The sequence below is a fragment of the Wyeomyia smithii genome, chromosome 2, assembly GCF_029784165.1.
Source record: "Wyeomyia smithii strain HCP4-BCI-WySm-NY-G18 chromosome 2, ASM2978416v1, whole genome shotgun sequence".
Classification (NCBI taxonomy): Eukaryota; Metazoa; Arthropoda; class Insecta; order Diptera; family Culicidae; genus Wyeomyia; species Wyeomyia smithii.
This window is the reverse complement of record NC_073695.1, coordinates 120,072,266-120,089,994: the sequence shown is the minus strand read 5'-3', so window position 1 is coordinate 120,089,994 and position 17,729 is coordinate 120,072,266. Positions and strand designations below refer to the sequence as shown.

Sequence of the window (17,729 nt, the reverse complement as noted above, 5' to 3'; positions counted from 1 at the left end):
ATTCTATCATCTATTTTTCTGTGTTAAATCCACAAATTGATTATAGGATAGTTGTAATAACTCTAATCAATCTCTAATTAGGTTTGGTTATCCACACGTTTCACAATATCAGTAGTAAATTACCAAACTGAACCCGATCGGCCTGTTTCGGATGAAACAATAAACAGCACATGTCCTTGAGCATATCTGTCCGCCCAAAGCATCGAAGCCGATCGAACAAAGGCCCGTAAAAACCATCTCCTCCCATCACAGAGCCCATTATCTATTTCATCGCCGTCTTCTTCCTGAAGTAGAAGCAGTCTACGAAATGCTTTTTTTTCTTTGCATCATGTATCGCTTCGCTTTGTTAAAGACGCAAGCAAGCAAACGCTACAGCACTTGGAAGCGAAAATCTGCCAAGGAAAATTTCTATGCTAATCAAAAATAATTTTCCTATTTTTGGCGCCTTTCAACCGATAAAAGATGACGCCAACGTCGACGGCGATGACGACGACGCAGAACGGAACAATGCAAACAACCGTCGGCACGTGTTTTTTTTGTCACGCCACAACAACGCTACGGGTACCATAACCAAAGGAAATCTTGGAAATGTATTCCGAACAAAGCCGTGAGTGACTCCAGGCAACGATGAAAAGCGACGGTGAGAGCAAGTTTGGTGTCCGGTAAGAGCCGAACTACGTCAAGACTTCACAGCCAGTCGCACGTGAGAGTTTTGGTTAACGATGTTTTCTTTAGTTATTAGGAAAGCCACAGACTGGCAAAGAAGAATCAGTCGCTTTGTTTTGCTTTCATCGGAAGTGCATAAAGGCATGTATTTGAATGGAAAGCGCCTTCGACAAAATGAACAGGACTGCTGCAAAACTTTCTTTCCAATACATGGAAAAAGAGACGTTGTCGGGAGTATTGTTGGTGATATTTGATGAAGCATATTGAGTAAGAACTAACAATATGATCAATAGCAATACCAAAAATATTGCATGGATGTTTTACGCAAAGTTTTTTTTTGGAAAACTTACTTAGCTGAATTGGGGCTGCACAGTCGAAGGTCAGCAATTTGGGAAAAATTAGCGTTTACGTTTTATGTTCTGCTTCGGTCGGATTATATAGCCATTAGCTATAACTTAGATCATTACGTGTAATTTATGGTCCTCGATAAGGATCCTTTCCAACGAATCTAATCTCGTTAATTACGTATCATCGCCTAGAGAGTAGAGTTGGGAAGAGAGTGATGATTACGAGTTGAAGAATCGATTTTGGAATTCACGTCTTTCACAACTAGAAGCTAGATGTGTGTGCAGAGCAAAAGTCAGCAGCAGTGACATTTATTTCTAAATTTTCACGATTAATTTTGATAAATCAACTTCTGCGTGAAACGACGGAGCCGTTTCTGGCCCCGCCAGCCACTAGGAGCCGTGGACAGTACCAAAATTAGGCCGTTATACTGGGCAACGCAAGCGTGAAGATGCTGACACAAAGTTTGTTTGACTTACGGGGGTAATGAGGCGACAGATAAAATTAATGAGCTCTCGCTTTTACGTTTCACTTGATTTTTCTGCCTTTTTTTGTCTTCGGCAAAAATAAGACAGTAAAAGAGGTTCAAACCGGCGGCGATAGTGGTTTCTGTGGCAAGCATAATTTGAGTTTTATGGGAGTCACTTGTGTAAGCCAAAGAATTGTGGCGACGCAAATTACCAACCATTCTCCTTTGAACGCTAGAAAGTTTGATGATGGGTAAACCCAATTGATGAAATCGATTCTATGATTATTGTTGAAAAGGAAACTGATGGCGGCAATCAATTGATACTGAATAATACTTTCGAACAGTTCAATAACGTAAGAAACTCTAAACTTGTAAGGTGAAACACAAACACAGGTATGTCAATTTGTTTACTTTTTTTTTGGTTGCACTTATTTTAAGATAATAAAACTGATTTGGCAAACTTCACCAATAATCAAAAAAAAAAAAAAATCTCAAACGAAGTAGTTTATTTTAACCCACAGTGGTACGAAAGCTAAAAATCGTGAACTTTTTCTATCTACTCTCTTAAAACTGGTTTATTGACATACTATTACATGGAAGATATTTGACCTATAAAAAGGCTCAGAGAATCAAGGATGTACTTTGTATGACGAACTTGAAGTCCTCAAGTAATACTACAACATTGTCGAACAGAGTGTTGCATGTACTCAAACACCGGAGCTGAACACATTCTGGCAAATTATCCCGATAATTTTCTTAAATCTGCTGTGTCGGAAAGGTTGTGTCACTACATCAAGTTCGTCATACAAAGTTGTTCAAAAATGTGCTTATTAATTAACCCTCTAGTGCTCAGTGCCGCCTTTAGACGGTCTTCAGTCGAACCTTTAAAGAGCTTCAATCAATACTTAAAAAATGTTTATAAAGTTTCATATTGATTTTTTCGAAGTACGTCTGAAAATTAACTTGAGCACTAAAGGGTTAAGATATCGGCGAAAAAAACGAGCGTGAGTGATAATTTACATCCTTGCAGAGAATGACAATAAGTTTAGTCCGAAGCTCCGCCGCTAGTGGCGCTGCTAAATATAATTGTTCAGTCGTACACTTTAGAGAAATAAAGTCTTCAGCAAAGTTGTAAAGTGTGCAAAGTGTTGTCATAAAAAAAACTTTGCCGGAGACACTTTACTCCTAACTACTCTATGTATTTGTACACCAAACACCCAAATTCGCGGAAGACATAATAAAGATAACTTCTACACCGACCGAATTATTACCAATAAATGTAAAAAAAAATCAATTTTCGTACATCCCTAGATCACAGTTAAGCAAAAATTATCAGACGAAACCTGCATAGGATGAATTATTATCATAAACGTTCTACGAAATTGATTGAAACATTTGTCCTACAAGAATCTTCATTGTATGCAATTCAAAAAGTCATTTTTTAACATTTTGTGCAATTACTCGGTCTATGTCGAAGCTTTCCTTTTTAGTCTTCTACAAAGTTGTGTGTGTTCGAGTGCTTTATAAATATATGTGAAACATTGTTACCTACGAAATACTAATTTTTTTTTATATATTTGAATAATCTCTTTTCAAGGAATAATCTAATATGCAACGTTACATCTTCGAAACAAGAAGTTAGAAGAAAAATGTCTTAGTTTTTTGTGACAACATAATCTACAACTTTGCTTTGGACATCATTTTTCTAAAGCACAAGACTCTCCAAGTTTGCTCTGCTTTTATATACTAAAAAACTCTTCAGATGTCAGTGTGTAAAGAAAACCAGTATTTGGAAAGCAAACGAAAAAAAAATCACGATTTCGAGCTCTCATATCACAGTGCAATTCCTTCGAACATTTTTAGAGCAGTTTGCGGCAGCGCTGATGAAAATCATTTTCATTACCGGAATTTTTCGGAAATCACACCCATATTTTTTTAATGTAACGCAGCACATTTTCAAATTTACTGCGATGAAATAATTGGTGTTGGCGATTCTTCTGATATTTGTCTGTTTTTTGCTTGCGAGAAAGAAGGAAGGAAATATTTTCGCTTTTGTCATCAAACATGATTTGACAATTGCATACGAAAATTAGCTCAGGTGCGAAAAGCCTTCGAAGTCTTTTTTGAATTGTGTCATCATTCACAGTCCCGCAACAAAATTTTCCGAAAATCCAACCAAATGATCTTCACACTTTCTTTGGTAAAGCTTGGTATGCAGTAGAAAAGAGAAGGGCGTCAAGGAATTTCGCCTTTTTTATCGAACGGAATTCTGACAGCTGAGAATACTTCACGTTAAGGTTATCTGTTGTCAATGAGCGCGGTTCCATTAGGTTGTCACTTTTTTCTCTTGCAAGACGAAACATCTTGGGACTGAGGGACGATCAGATGAGCGAACAATCAACTACCTGAATCTATCTGCACCTGAATAATGCCACTGATCATTATTCCGCACCTAAACAAATCGCTTTCTGTTTATGATATCTTTTCAGTTGCGTACCGTTCAAAAGAAGAAATTTCACTGTCTGATTCAGTGCCTAAATTTTATATTGGATTAAAGCTTGGTATGCAGTTTTAAAGAAAATGACCCCCTTTTCCACCATTTCTACCAACCGAAATTTTGACAGCAAAGAATGCTTCACAGTGAAGTCACATACTAACAGACATGACACTTCGAACAATTTTTCAATAAAATCATCATTTGGATGATACTACACGCAAAACTTTTCCTTATTACTTTAGAAGCAATAGCGCAAAATTGCCTTTTGGGTAACAAACCTATTACTTTAAAGGCAATAAAATTCTTCCCCAGTCAAGTAACAACACATACTGACATAAATTTAGCATGTGTTACGGGAGTACGACTATCTAATAATGGTCGTTTCAACCACATGCAAGATTTTTTCTGTCGAAAACTGCTTACTTTCCATCTCAAGCAAAAAAAATCACACACCGTCGCATATGTTGCACATGTTACAAGTTTCTTCGATCTCCAATTCATCCGGTGTGCGTGTATAGTTCGCATACGGAGTAGAGAAAAAATATGACAAGAGCTGCCAAGCAGCATTTTCCCCGTCATAGAGTATGCAAACGTTGATGATTTCAAAGACTTGAATTGCGTCTTTAAATGACATCACGATCTGTAAACTGCGTTAGAGAAAAACAAAAGCATTCGCTTTCCTGCAAGATATCTAAAACACATACTCATTGGTTCATGGAAACTCATTTGCACCTGTTTGAAAATACAATACTCGTGCCTATCCAGACAATATTCGCAACTTCGGCAACTCTGGTCAGACAGTATTACATATTTCCATTTCATGTAAGCACTGGGGGACGAAACGAAAGTGTTTCTAATTAGACATTTGAGGTTGACGGGTGAGATTCCCATTATGTGTGGATGAAGGGAAGCAAAAATGAATCTGATCGTTGCATCAATACAAATGCAGCGAGTGAAGTCTTGCTAACACATGCATTGCGGTGGGTGCTTGGCTGTATGTTCTCCTCCAGAAACACATACAAGCGTGTGGCCGTCATAATTTTTAATACTTTTTGTTTGTTACTATTTGTGTATAATGCGCAGTCATAAGACACAATAAGTAATAAAAAATTGCCCTAAAGTAATAAAATGTTCCCCGTTTGCGTTGGGTGTAGTACTTTACGACAGCAACACTAGCACCATCTGCTGCCGTGCGTCTTGTATGTCGACATTAGCGCTAGTGTACATGCATGTGTCAAATTGGGAACAACAAAAATGTATGAGATTGCATGACAGCGCCCAGACGGTGTTATCGCGCGATGACTGTTATTTGATTGAAAATTTGAAATGATCATTTTTTTGTGGCAATGAAGCTAGGTTCCAGTGTTACGTCTGTTAGTCTGTGGTAAAGTTATCTGTTGTCAGTTAACGCGGATCCACTTGATTTTCGCTTTTTAAGCTTTAATATCTTGGGACTGAAGGAATATCAGATGAGCAAACCATGCTTGTCATTCTCCTCAGTATGTGGAAAGAGCGGAGAAAAAATTTACCGCGCACTTCCTTTTCAGTATGTGCCTGCGTGTAGCAATGCTTTCACCACACTGCTTCTTTCTCCACTCCAAAGTGTCAACTTACAGACCTACAGTCAACTTACAGAGAGACACACTTCCAGCTCACCCCACATCTGATAGAAACAAGAGGGGTGAATCATTCTACAGAGAATACGCAGAAGTACACCATAGTGTTCACTGGCAAGTAGTCCGGAAAGTGAAAAAATAAGAAATTGCCTTGTCTGATTCAGTGCCTAAATTTTACATAAGACTGAGATAGAAGAGAAATTTCTTTTCAACTGCATACCGCGCTTAAGATAGGAAAAGAAATTTCTTTTTAACTGCATACCGCGCTTAAAGCGAAAATGACATTATTAAATTGACGTTTGTTGTCGTTGTTAAAATGAAAAGCTAAAGTTTTTTCGGGACAGTTTTTTCCCATCCATCACTTGTCGCGTAATGCCACTGTACAGTACACAAACCGAACTTACAATATAAGTTCACACAATAAAACTCAGAGTAATAAATTTTAAAAAAATTTCAAATGACAAAATCAAACAAAACCGTTTTCGTTACGATTGACAGTACCCAAAATTCTAATGCAGTATGGCGTTAGTTATTTACTAAATCACTTGAATAAACAGTGCAGTACTTACATTCCATCATTAAGATGTATTACCGTGTAAATGGTATAACCGAAACTATATCAATAATAATTGTTCTTACTTTCACTTTTTGTCTTGTTTTACTGTGTCACTGTTGTCAGTAATACCGCTATAAAAGTAGGTAACGCGGCTGTTGTATCGGATTTGACGTTTATAGCATGGTTCTGATTTTTTGTACGAATAATGATAAAACAAAGAAAGACAGAATGAATACTGCCTGAAAGCGAAATATTTCTTTGTGGTGGTAGAAAGAAGCACTAACGTTTATGGTTGCTATCTTTCCTTTTCATGCAAAAGCGCTGGAAAATATCAGCCCTGCTTGGATGGGGTTTTCTTCAACACAGAAATTCGTCGATTCTACGACAATTTAGTCGCATTATCAGCTGTATTCGTAGGTATAAAGAAACTGTGTAGAGATTAGGTTGATTAGGTCAGAAATGGTGGCTCAAAAGAAATATTGATTATTAGACCGCAAGTTTTTTGGTTGATATCTTTATTCTCCTGCCGTTTTTTTTTTCACTTGTATCATAGGCATGTAGTAGACTAGCAACAAAGTTTAGTAAATTAAAGTTAATCTGCACAGGATGCATAAAATTGCCTCGTTGAATTTAAATTGCTGTTTTTTTCAGTGGAAAATGCAGCGTCGCTAATCGATAAACGTTAATCGCTAAACATTGTTAGGAACATATTCACTAACTGCTAATCGCTAACTATAAATCTACTCTTTTTATCAGTTATCATATAAGTATATTTTCAAAATTCGTGTACTGTGAGTTGCACTAAAATATTATGAACTTCATTTTAATTCGGCGTTACTCGACATTTTGTGGTGAACACAAATTCATCTGAGTAAACATAACATCTTCTAATTACATACGTTTTTAGGGTAAACAAACCGATTCGGTTGTTTTTAAAGTGGCCAGTGGTAGAACGCTCGTAAAAATTGAGCAGAGCAAGAGTTAATTTGCTTTCATTCTTTCGCTGATTTAGGGAAAACAAACTCATACCATTTGGTAAATTGTTCTTTTTCAATTACCTCCCTCTCAGCAGTGCATGTTTCCCGTCTGTTATGTGTTTGGTTAAGGTGCTACACTTTGGCACAGACTCATGAAAGAGATTTGAGTACACATATTAATTTACATATAAATTTAATAAGAGAGCATCCGTTCCGATGAGACACAGGGAATCAGCTAAAATGAATATATTTTTGAATGTGGCACAGTGTAATAGCAAAAAAGACAGCTGTTCGCTAATAAAAAATCCCACATAAGGCGAGTAACGGGACACGGTACACAGCTTCCCGGCACAATAGGCCTGAAGGGCTGAGTTTGTAAAAAATCATTGACATTTTGCATACGTTATAAAATGAACAATTCTTACATTCTCTTACAGTTCACCCATAATCACCCGTAAAGAACAAAATCTAGTATTTTAATAAACTTGTCAAAAACTACTTCGCATATTTTAAAGTTTTTTTTTTTTTTTTTTTTTTTTTAAGGGGGGATTTGTTAGTAGCTTAAGTATTTATGATAAATATTAGTAAATAATGAGTATGTGTGTCCAATGACAAATGGTGACTTCTCAACACTGTTATTTTTTTTTTCTTCACATAATTCTCAACACTGTTAGAAATTTGTAATTTTAATTGTTAGGATTTGTTTGCTTTCGCAATTAGGACTTATCATTCATAGGGATTTAAACCTACTTGTCAGAAAAGGGGAAGTAAGCTTACAACTAACTGAATTGCTAACTTATTGGCTATAAAGAGAGCTTATCGTAGCAATTGAGGCTTGCAACGATTTTTGTCGAAAATTGTTAATAATTTTATTTGACATAGCTTCTAATGGTTCAACACCAGTAAGTCTATGTAATTCGAGTGTACCAAACCAAGGAGGACGCTTCAAAATCATTTTCAGAATTTTATTCTGAATCCTTTGGAGCGTTTTCTTCCTTGTTGAACAGCAACTTGACCAGATCGGTACAGCATAAAGCATTGCTGGTCTAAAAATTTGTTTGTAAATCAAAAGTTTGTTATTTAAAAAAAGTTTAGAATTCCTTTTAATGAGAGGATATAGACATCTCGTATATTTGATGCACTTGGCTTGTATACTTTCAATGTGCTCTTTGAAAATAAGTTTTTTTTTTTTAAGTTTTTTGTTTGCCTCTCAAAACTGCGTCTTCGTATAGCCTTTCATGAATAAACAATTTTATTTGTATGCTTGCTGAAGGTAATATTTTTTTAAGACGATAAACTTCGCGTCCGTCTGTTAGTTCGACAAAATGAATATAAATTTATTGAGTATCTGACAGTTGTTCGATAAGGCCGCTAGCAGGACACTGGCTATAAGCTGTCTTTAATTCAAAAGGAATCGCGTGATGCCTGTTGGGTGATTAATCTTCCGACTGAGTTGTACAGCATGTCTTTGAAGTATAATTAATTTCGGCGCATGGGTGAGTCCGTACGGATGGCGTTGACATGGATCGATGATTAACTCATATTCAACCCGGAATGACCTAGTTCGCCTTTATCCGTGCCTGGAAAGAATTTGATACAAGGGAAAGTTTCGTCCATCTTCAACTGAGAAGAGATACAATCTTGCTGTGTAATGCGAGGGAATGGGGATTTATTTATAGAACAACAGTCACATAGACACGCATACACAATGACGAACAGCTAGGACTCGGAACTCGCTCAGAGGTGTGCCCTTCGTTTTCCAGAATAAGCCTTGTAGGTCTGATAGATTAGAGTTAAATTTTGATGAGATCGCATTCCGGGCGGTGGCCTAATTGTACGATGGGAACAGTGACACCCTTTGATGAGTTGCAAGAAAAACAATAACATAATTTATAATCATAGGAAACTCAGTTATCTTTCCGTGAGATCGAACATAAATCATAAAGTAACTAAAATTGGGTTAATATTTATCTATAAATGGTTTGCAGTACGATTGCATTGCTTTTAGTGCTGGGAATAAAATTCGAATTCGTAAAACATCCATGAAAATGAAAGCTGTTAAGTTATTCTCGACAAACACAAAAAAAAAAACCAAAAACTAAACAAACCCAAATGTACTAAAAATCAACGAACTGTAATACTATTAGAATAATTACAGACAACACCCTAGGATAATATATGAATCACGCACAACATTTTATGGTTACGATAAGGAATGCAAAGAATTGAGAGCGACCTTTCTGGACGCAAGACGAACGGGAGGGCGGTTATTTCAACTCTTTTGGCTGATACAATGTGATACAGTTGCTGGAGGATAATGGCCACTCTTAACATTTGTAACGCTCAATATTGCAGTCACGAGTCTTAGTACTATTCAATAAAAAGCAAAAGCTTTGCTCTTGCTAAGAGTGACCGACAATACACATGTATATTTATGGGTAGAATAATGCTGCGTTTGTTAGCCATTAAACCGCATAAAAATAAAATTTTAACTAGCTAAACTATTAAAATGTCATCATCTGGTCACCCTATCAACTGGTTGGAGGGTAAAAATAACAATAATGCCCACCGTCCCTGTGGGAGAGTTAACCGCCGTTCATGATGCTAGCGGCCTCAGAAAGAAATCACTCTCCCTGGCCACCGATTCGGTAATTTACGACCATAAATTATGGCTTTTCAATTTTCGGCGAACGTTGGGCCCTTTCCCTCCGGAACTGTATCACATTGTTGCCAGCCGTTGATGGAAAGAAACCACATGCGCCTCCTTTCCGGTCTCCGCACAGCGTTCGTTTCGCTTCAGGTTGTGTGTGAAGTGGAAAATGTGGGTGCTTACTTCTAACGATTTCGCTTCCGCTCTACTAGGTGAAACCAATGACGCCGTTGACCGGATACTTGGATGCTGACGGCGGATCCTTAAAATCACTCTTTTCGCTTCTCGCGACGATATAGTTTCGCGATTGTGTTTCGGGTTTTTATGTGTAAATATATGGTTCTCAAGATGAAGCTTACGTTTCGTCAAAAAAGAATTGGCTATTCCTGGGTTCCTAGTGTCTAATTCCGCAGTTTTCTTGTCTGTCGCGTAGTCTAACTGTCCCGCTTTAACTCTGGTAGCTGACGGTATCCGATATTTTTGGAAACAATTTCCTCGTGTTTGTGTTTAATCTTTTTTGTTGGATAGGCTAATTTTCCCTAAAAATTCTTTTTCCTATTTCCTAGATATCACACTTGCTTTAAAGCTCTACTGTTTCTGCTGGCTTTCACTGTTGTAATAGTTTTTAGTTTAGTGAGTTTATATTTTTTTCTAAATTGTTTTATTACTTTCTCATAACATTCGACTGAGCCCTAATGCGTCCAACAATTGTGTTACTTTTATTACTTCGAATTCAACTTTGTTTTTTTTTGTATGTCTTTTAGCACATGCAACCTTCATTAATCGCCATCGATGTGTTGCTGATCGATTGCAGTTGTTGCTGTTGTTGATGTTGTTGTGGTTCGAAAATTTGCTTTGAAGGCGATACCGAAAACATCGACTCAATCGCAGATACTGATACGATTTGGATATGGTTACCACGAGGATTTTTTCGATTATGTGTATTTTGATTGTTTGTACCGTCAAGTAGCAGACCAAGAAAGAAAAAGAAAGTAGGAAATAAGAAAATTAAATGAAATTGCTTTTAACGACATATTTTTTCTTAGAATTGATGGCATAAAAAATGTTATATTTTAATATAGAAATTAATTGAGGAGTTGAAAATTGTTCATAAAGTGAAAATGTTCATCTTACTCTTTAGTTTTTAAATCGAACTTTTACGTAATAATGTAAAAACTTTTAGCGATGAGCCTTTATTATTTGTTACCCCAGAAAATCTGTTGCATACACTTGTGAATGGGTTTTAGTTAGTCTGTTTAGCATACTGATCATCAAAAACTTCTTTGTATGTTATGGTAATTACGCTTAGTAGTAGTTTCATTTATTCAACGCATATCACATAAAAATCGTATCCCACATGCTTTGCCGTGGCTGCTGAAAAAACACCTAAAATTAAAACATGTCACGGCTCTAGTCATGAGGTGTGCGATACGATTTGATAAGCTTAAACGTCCTATTAAAGCACACTTCAGCTTCCCCCAAATGCCAAGGAGCGAGCTTCATAAATTGTGTACACATGGCTCTGCCATCAACGCGAGCAAAGAAGAAAAAAAAGCAGTTAAGCTGAAATGAAGTCCTGCCCCAACATGTGCGCTCCCAAAAAAAATCGAGCTGACAGGCATTTGATTTATTCCGCCAGATAAAGTCAGTCTAAATTTCCGCCCCAATTCCGGCCCATTCGGTACACTTTAATTTAACTCGCTGCGTGCGTGAGGCGAAACCCTGGCACACGTGTTCTGGTATTTCTGGGCAGAAAAATTTAATCGGCCCTACCGTTGTAAGTAGTTCAAATTTTTGAACAATAAATTTATTCACCAAATTGTTTTCCAAAATGCAAACCGTTTCTGTTGAGAAAAGCTTCACAACCATGGCTGGCAGCTGTGTTTTCAAGGATCGCCTACCTTTGTCAGTGTTTCATCTGTTATGTTACGAATCTCGAGCCTAGCCTAAGGGGTGCAGGCTTTTAGCGGAATAAAGAAAGCATAAATCTTAACGGTTAAATATTAAGGCAAAAAGGTGAGCGGGCGAATGCGTATACTATTCTCTTACTATCCGGGGTTATCCTTCCAAAAAATATAAAACATTTTCTCCAAATTTATTAATCTGCTTACTCCACATAAGAACCATCAACATTTTCGCATTTTTTTGTAAATCTAATAGCAGTTTTATCATTTTGTTAAGGTATGAACATATGGAAATGGTAGAATCACATGCGAACAACTTTATGAAAATGGTTTCAGTTACCGTAACACGAATCTAAGAAATCTGTCAATTTGCAATGATTTTCTCCGAGATCGGATTCAAACGAAATCCCAATAGCAATTTCCTTTTCAACTACGAAAACCAGAGCGCAATTTCCGCAGTGTTGAAAATTCAATAATCCGTTACTTTACAACCAAGTGCTGTGTAGCAACAAAGAATCTCTCCCTCTCACAAAGAAGAACTGCTGAGCAACAAGACACCAAACCAAGTCATTTAGCCTCCTCTTAATAACCGAACGTTTATAATGATGCGTAATAATGGTTTCAAGTGAAACTGTTGTCTTAAGTTTGCAGCTTCCCGTTACCATCGTCGTTGTCGCCGTCGTCCAAAGTCACTCGGGCCACCCTTCAAGGAAACATCATGCCTAAGAAAAGTCATTAACGCTTTGTTTCAGCTTTGTTCAAAAATATCTGATAACAAGTTTGCCGTTGGATAAAGCGTTCAGTGACAGTCACCTCACCCTTCCCACCACAACATGACGGAGACTCATTTGTTGGTGGAAGAAGGGAACGAATCGTCGCTAAAGCTAACCACAGAGTGAGGAATCTGGCAGCCCCGGAGTTTGTCGTCAGCCAAAAGTCAACGAGAAAACAAAGACGATGTTCGGTATCACGTTAGATTTCTGCCTGTGATCCTGCCGTACGTATCAGGAGAGGCAAAGTTTGTCTGAAATGTAAGCTTCTGAAATAATACTCAAACATATCCTGTGAAGCCAAAATATGGTTGGTCACAGCGCTCTGGTGCCATGGTTGCCCCATATGGAGTTTGTTTTCTTACAATTTCAATATAATAGGATAAGAACGGCGTCAGTAGTCGGTTGCCTAGAATGTCAAGTCAGCTTGTTTGGGTTCAAAGCGGAGGTGCGTTCGTTCAAAACACATGGAACACATGAAAACATGTCTCAGTACTGGAAGAGGTGGTGGCGGAGCAATTTACGAATAAATTGTCCCGTAAAGCAATTTGTGTCGTTTGTTCAATGTTTTTGGTTCAAAATCAAACGGAACAAATAAATGGTTTCGTTGGATAATTGGATGGAATTTGACAGAGCTCTGATTTGGGTTATTATAAATTTTCTATAAATAATGCAATTTTTTTTATTTCTTTCTTAATTTAAACGTCTGCGAATGAAAAATTCTTTACTAATTGTATCGCCATGATCAAATGGATGTGAGAAAATACCTCCTGCCTCAGAATCATCAGAATTAAGCAACTACAGGGTGACAGAAAAGTCCGGTCACACAGGAAAATCTCAATATTTCAAAGAATAAGAAGAAAATCTGAATCTGGCTTTCATAGCTTTATTCAGTAACTCATAAAGATACTTCACAGACGATATCTCGGAATTACACCACCTTTCTCTGATCGAACCAGCTTCAGACGTCTCGGAAAGTCGTCGCAAGCGGCGCGCACGTTCTCCATCGGCATCTCGTCCCAGATTTTCGTGAAAACTCGCTTGAATTGCTCCAAATTTGTTATTTTATAGTCGTTCAGCTTCGACATCATGTATCTCCACACGAAATAATCCAGTGGATTCAGATCCGGAGACGACGGAGGCCATTCATTCTTCGAAATGAAATCAGTCAAGTTTTCCTCACGCCACGCCTGAACAACCTTTGCGGTGTGAGATGGGGCGCCATCTTGCTGGAAGCAGTAGTAATCGTCTTATAACAATAGTTCAGCTTGAGGCAGAACATTTTTATTCAAAACCGTGTCCAGGTAGTACGCTGCGTTGATTTTGACCCCTTTATCGATAAAAATAAGAGGCAGTTTACCTCTCTTGCAAATGGCTCCCCAAACCATCTCTGACGTCTTATTTTGGAACCGGGAAACGTTCAGCTTGTCCGCAGGAGCTTGCTAGAGGCTCACACTCCAAACTCGATCATTCTGGCGATTGACTGTTTGCTCCAAATCGAACAGCTTCTCGTCCGAAAAAAAAAATCTCGTCATCTGCGCGCCAACCGAGCAACTCCCGCGACCGTTGGTACCTCTTGTTCTTTGTAGCTTTGGTAACCCCATGAACCACCTGTCTTTTGTACGGTGTAAGTTTAAAATCCTTGCGCAGAAGCAGGCGGATTGATTCTCTGTTCATTTTATGGTTCCTGGCCAGCTTCCGTGCAGATTGGGCGGGATTCTGGCGAATCCGGTCTCGTATAATCTTTTTCAGCCTTGAAGTTCTCACAGACCTTTGCCGTCCAGATCGTGCCTTGTCCTCGGTGCCTCCGGTCTCTAGGTACCGATTTATGATCCGGTACACGAATTTCCGGTTGATTCCGAGCGGTTTTAGGTGTTTGAATATGTGTCCGGGTTTGTACCCTTTCACATATTCAGCGATAACCACTTTGGGCAGCAAAGTTAACCCTTTCATTTGACATATAGATGGCACCAGAGAGATGCAACGTGTAGGCTACAGGCGACCCCAAAAAAGTGTGACCGGACTTTTTTGTCACCGAGTAGACTACGCCAGACGTTGGCTTATATGACCGTATAGACAAAAAAGACAGTGGTTCTTTTACTCTAAGTTCCAATTCAAGTTTAATGAAATTTATACTGGTGTACGTAAACAAAACGAAAGTAGCTTAACGGAGAAAACGCAAATACCTTGCGGTAATTAATGATTTTCTTCGATAACCATATAAACCCATTTGTTCAAAAACAATGGAGGCGCTTTATACTTTTAAACTGACTTCCTTCTCATTGATATCTCAGAAATCCAAATGTATGAATCTTCAGGTTCTATCTCGAAAAATCTTTATATAGGTGATAAAAGCCTCCTAGTTGGAGCAAACCTTTTGCGTCTCTGCAAACAATCAACACAAGTAGAATGCAATATATTCTACAATATAAGTAAATTAGGATTAGGTTTCGACTCAGTTGTGGTCCCTTTGGACACTTTTACGCCCTGATTTATCTGTGGAAAGCAATGCCTGACATCCGATAGCTTTTGTCGGCAGAGCAATAGTAGATACTGCTTGACAAAATGATATGCGTTTCTGAGTATACGGTGGATCTAATTGAGGAAATATAGATTTCAGCAAAGTTATCTCTTTATCAAAGTGTTATATTTTCTGATTTAATCCTGTAACTTGGTTTCCTGTTCTGAAAGTATTAAAACCTATGCCGGGTGGCAGTACCAAACACGCCTGTTTGATATCAGCAAAATAAGCTGAATACTGCGACTGTAGGGGAGAACCGTACAGGACGCACCAGTTGGGTAAGATGGCCCACGCTTTCAATTCCCCAAAATACTCACACAAATGGCTTTTTATGACGAATTTCTTGGTTTTTCTCATAAAACCCAAGCTTTCCTACAGTTCGCATATAAAAAAGTGTGCCATAATGGCTTGAATACCCAAAAAACTGTACAATGGACTATGGCTCTGTCCAACATGTAATTATTCATGAATTTTATATAAGCTTATATGCTTAACTGACTTATAAATAATACAAAAACTGTGATTCCCCTAACCTTCACACTAATGGAATTTATAATACTATGAATATTTCAATTTATTTCACTAAATTTGGTCAATTTTTACCTAAAAACGATCAAAATCAAAATTGCTTTTAATTTTACTTCTAAGACTTCAAGTAAATGACGATGTCTCTGTTATAATAGATGATGAGACAATTGGTCGCGTTCGGGAGATTGAATATCTTGGCGTGATTATTGATGACAACCTAAAGTTTAACGCTCACATTGACAATGTCATCAAGAAAATTGCCAAGAAGTATGGAATATTATGCCGTTTGAAAAACGAATTAACAATTAGTAGTAAAATACAGCTATACAAGTCAATCATCTCGCCCCATTTGGATTTTTGCCCTACCTTTTTGTATTTGGCCACTAACACACAATTATTGAGGTTACAGCGTTTGCAGAATAGAATAATGCGTTTGATTTTAAATTGTGATAGATTAACTTCCTCTGCTTTTATGTTGGACGCTTTGCAATGGTTATCCGTGAAGCAACGAATTGTTTATTTGTCTATGGTGTTCCTCAATATACCTCAATATTTGTGTGATCGAATTGAAAAAGGAAGAGATTTTTATAGATATAACACTAGAAACGCGGATGAAATAAGAACACCTTTCTTTTTAACCAGAGCTTCACAGAATTCATTATTTTATAAAGGTATAAATTTTTTCAATTCGATGCCAAGACATGTTAAACGGGCACCAACACTTGCGGAGTTCAAGAGACAATGTATTTCACACGCGAAAGTTTCTGTTGTACAGAACGAAATTTAAAAGCTTTTAACAATGACGAGAGTTTATATGACGTAGTTTAAACAACGGATTTATTTTGGATGAAATATTTATTTTTGAAACCTATTTATTTATTGATTGTTTAATTGAAGCCTGTAACTGACGAAGTTTTTTACGAACGGATATGATTGTGTTGTAAAATTTTATTTATATTTTATATTGGATCTTTTTTTAAAATATAATGACAAAACTACTGTGTTCGTCGCGGTGGTGATGATGGATTTTTTTTCCTTTATGTTGTTGTAGCTTAAAAAAATAATAGAAAGTGACTACATAAGTTTGAGCCTCGCGCGCGGAAGTCAGATATAAATGGATTCTTCTACAATTTAACCTTGAATTGTTATTTGAATGCTTAGAGAATATACATAAGGTAGTAGTGGTTAGTCTGACTGAAGGTCATGAAAACCCTGTGCTAGCTTTGTGTGGCAATTCACGTCTTTACCGATGTGAATCAAGTAAACAGTTTTTGAAGTAGTTTATATCTGGCAATGGAATCAGTTCGTTTTTTTTTGTTGTATAACTGATTGAAATTGTGATTACATTAATTATCTATAGATAAATCGTCCAGCTCAAACCTTTGTAGGGGTATGTGGCGGGACCATCATCATCATCATCATCATCAAGTGCTTCTCACTTCCCGTGCTGATTTCTGCTAGTGGCATATTAGCCTTCTACTTTGGAGCATATTGGCCTTTGTTGTGGTGCGTTTTGGTCACGGGCTTGTTTGGTGGCAATGGTAATTTTTTATCAAAAAAGACATTGATATCGAGTATTTTAGAATTAACTTCGTCATAAACATGCATCATAGAGATCCTACAATCATCCTACACGTTCAATGTCGCTTGAAAATGATTAGAAGCGCTGTAAATCGCGCAAAAGCTTAACTGGTGCGTTTTGTACAATCCTCCCCTACATGGACCTTGCATCCATCTAAGCATCAACCCGAAGTTGCTTCGACTTCTTAGAATGCCAACAGAACTTCTTTGAACTTGCGAACTGAATTGTAATTTTCAACAATTAACATTTGCAAGAGCAGACTATTCGACATGACTGACGTCCCGGTTAGAAAAAAATCGTATATATCCTGACGAACACGTAAGTTTCGCATAAATTTCGCCTTGGAATCGTGGGCCGTCCTCGATAAGAAGTCCTGGAAAAAGAATCCACAAGACCGCCTTGTCTATGAGAGCAGGATTCTTAAATGAGAATCGTGTAATGAAAATCCATCGAATTCGAAATCCTCCACTTTAAATGATTCTAAGAATCGGAAACGTTCGGACGAACACATTAACTCCGCATAGATTCTCTAAAGCTTCTCGCATAGGAGTCGTGGGTGTCCTCGATAAGGAATCCTGAAAAAGGATACTTCAAGACTACCTAGTCTATGAAACTAGGATTCTTGAATAAGAGTCGTGTAATGAGAAT

The 17,729-nt window shown here is 37.6% G+C and overlaps 1 protein-coding gene across 20 annotated transcripts in view; it reads right to left on the bottom strand.

Annotated features, from left to right (window-relative positions):
• LOC129722531 (CUGBP Elav-like family member 4) overlaps nucleotides 1-17,729 on the bottom strand; it is an 868,765-nt gene that overhangs the window by 151,369 nt on the left and 699,667 nt on the right. For 2 of the 20 annotated variants that reach the window (XM_055676035.1, XM_055676036.1), the window contains one exon: nucleotides 9,960-10,670. The exons of the other annotated variants lie outside the window; for them this stretch is intronic. The gene's annotated coding sequence lies outside the window, so the exon portion shown is untranslated. The remainder of the gene's footprint in view (nucleotides 1-9,959; nucleotides 10,671-17,729) is intronic. 20 annotated transcript variants of the gene reach the window in all.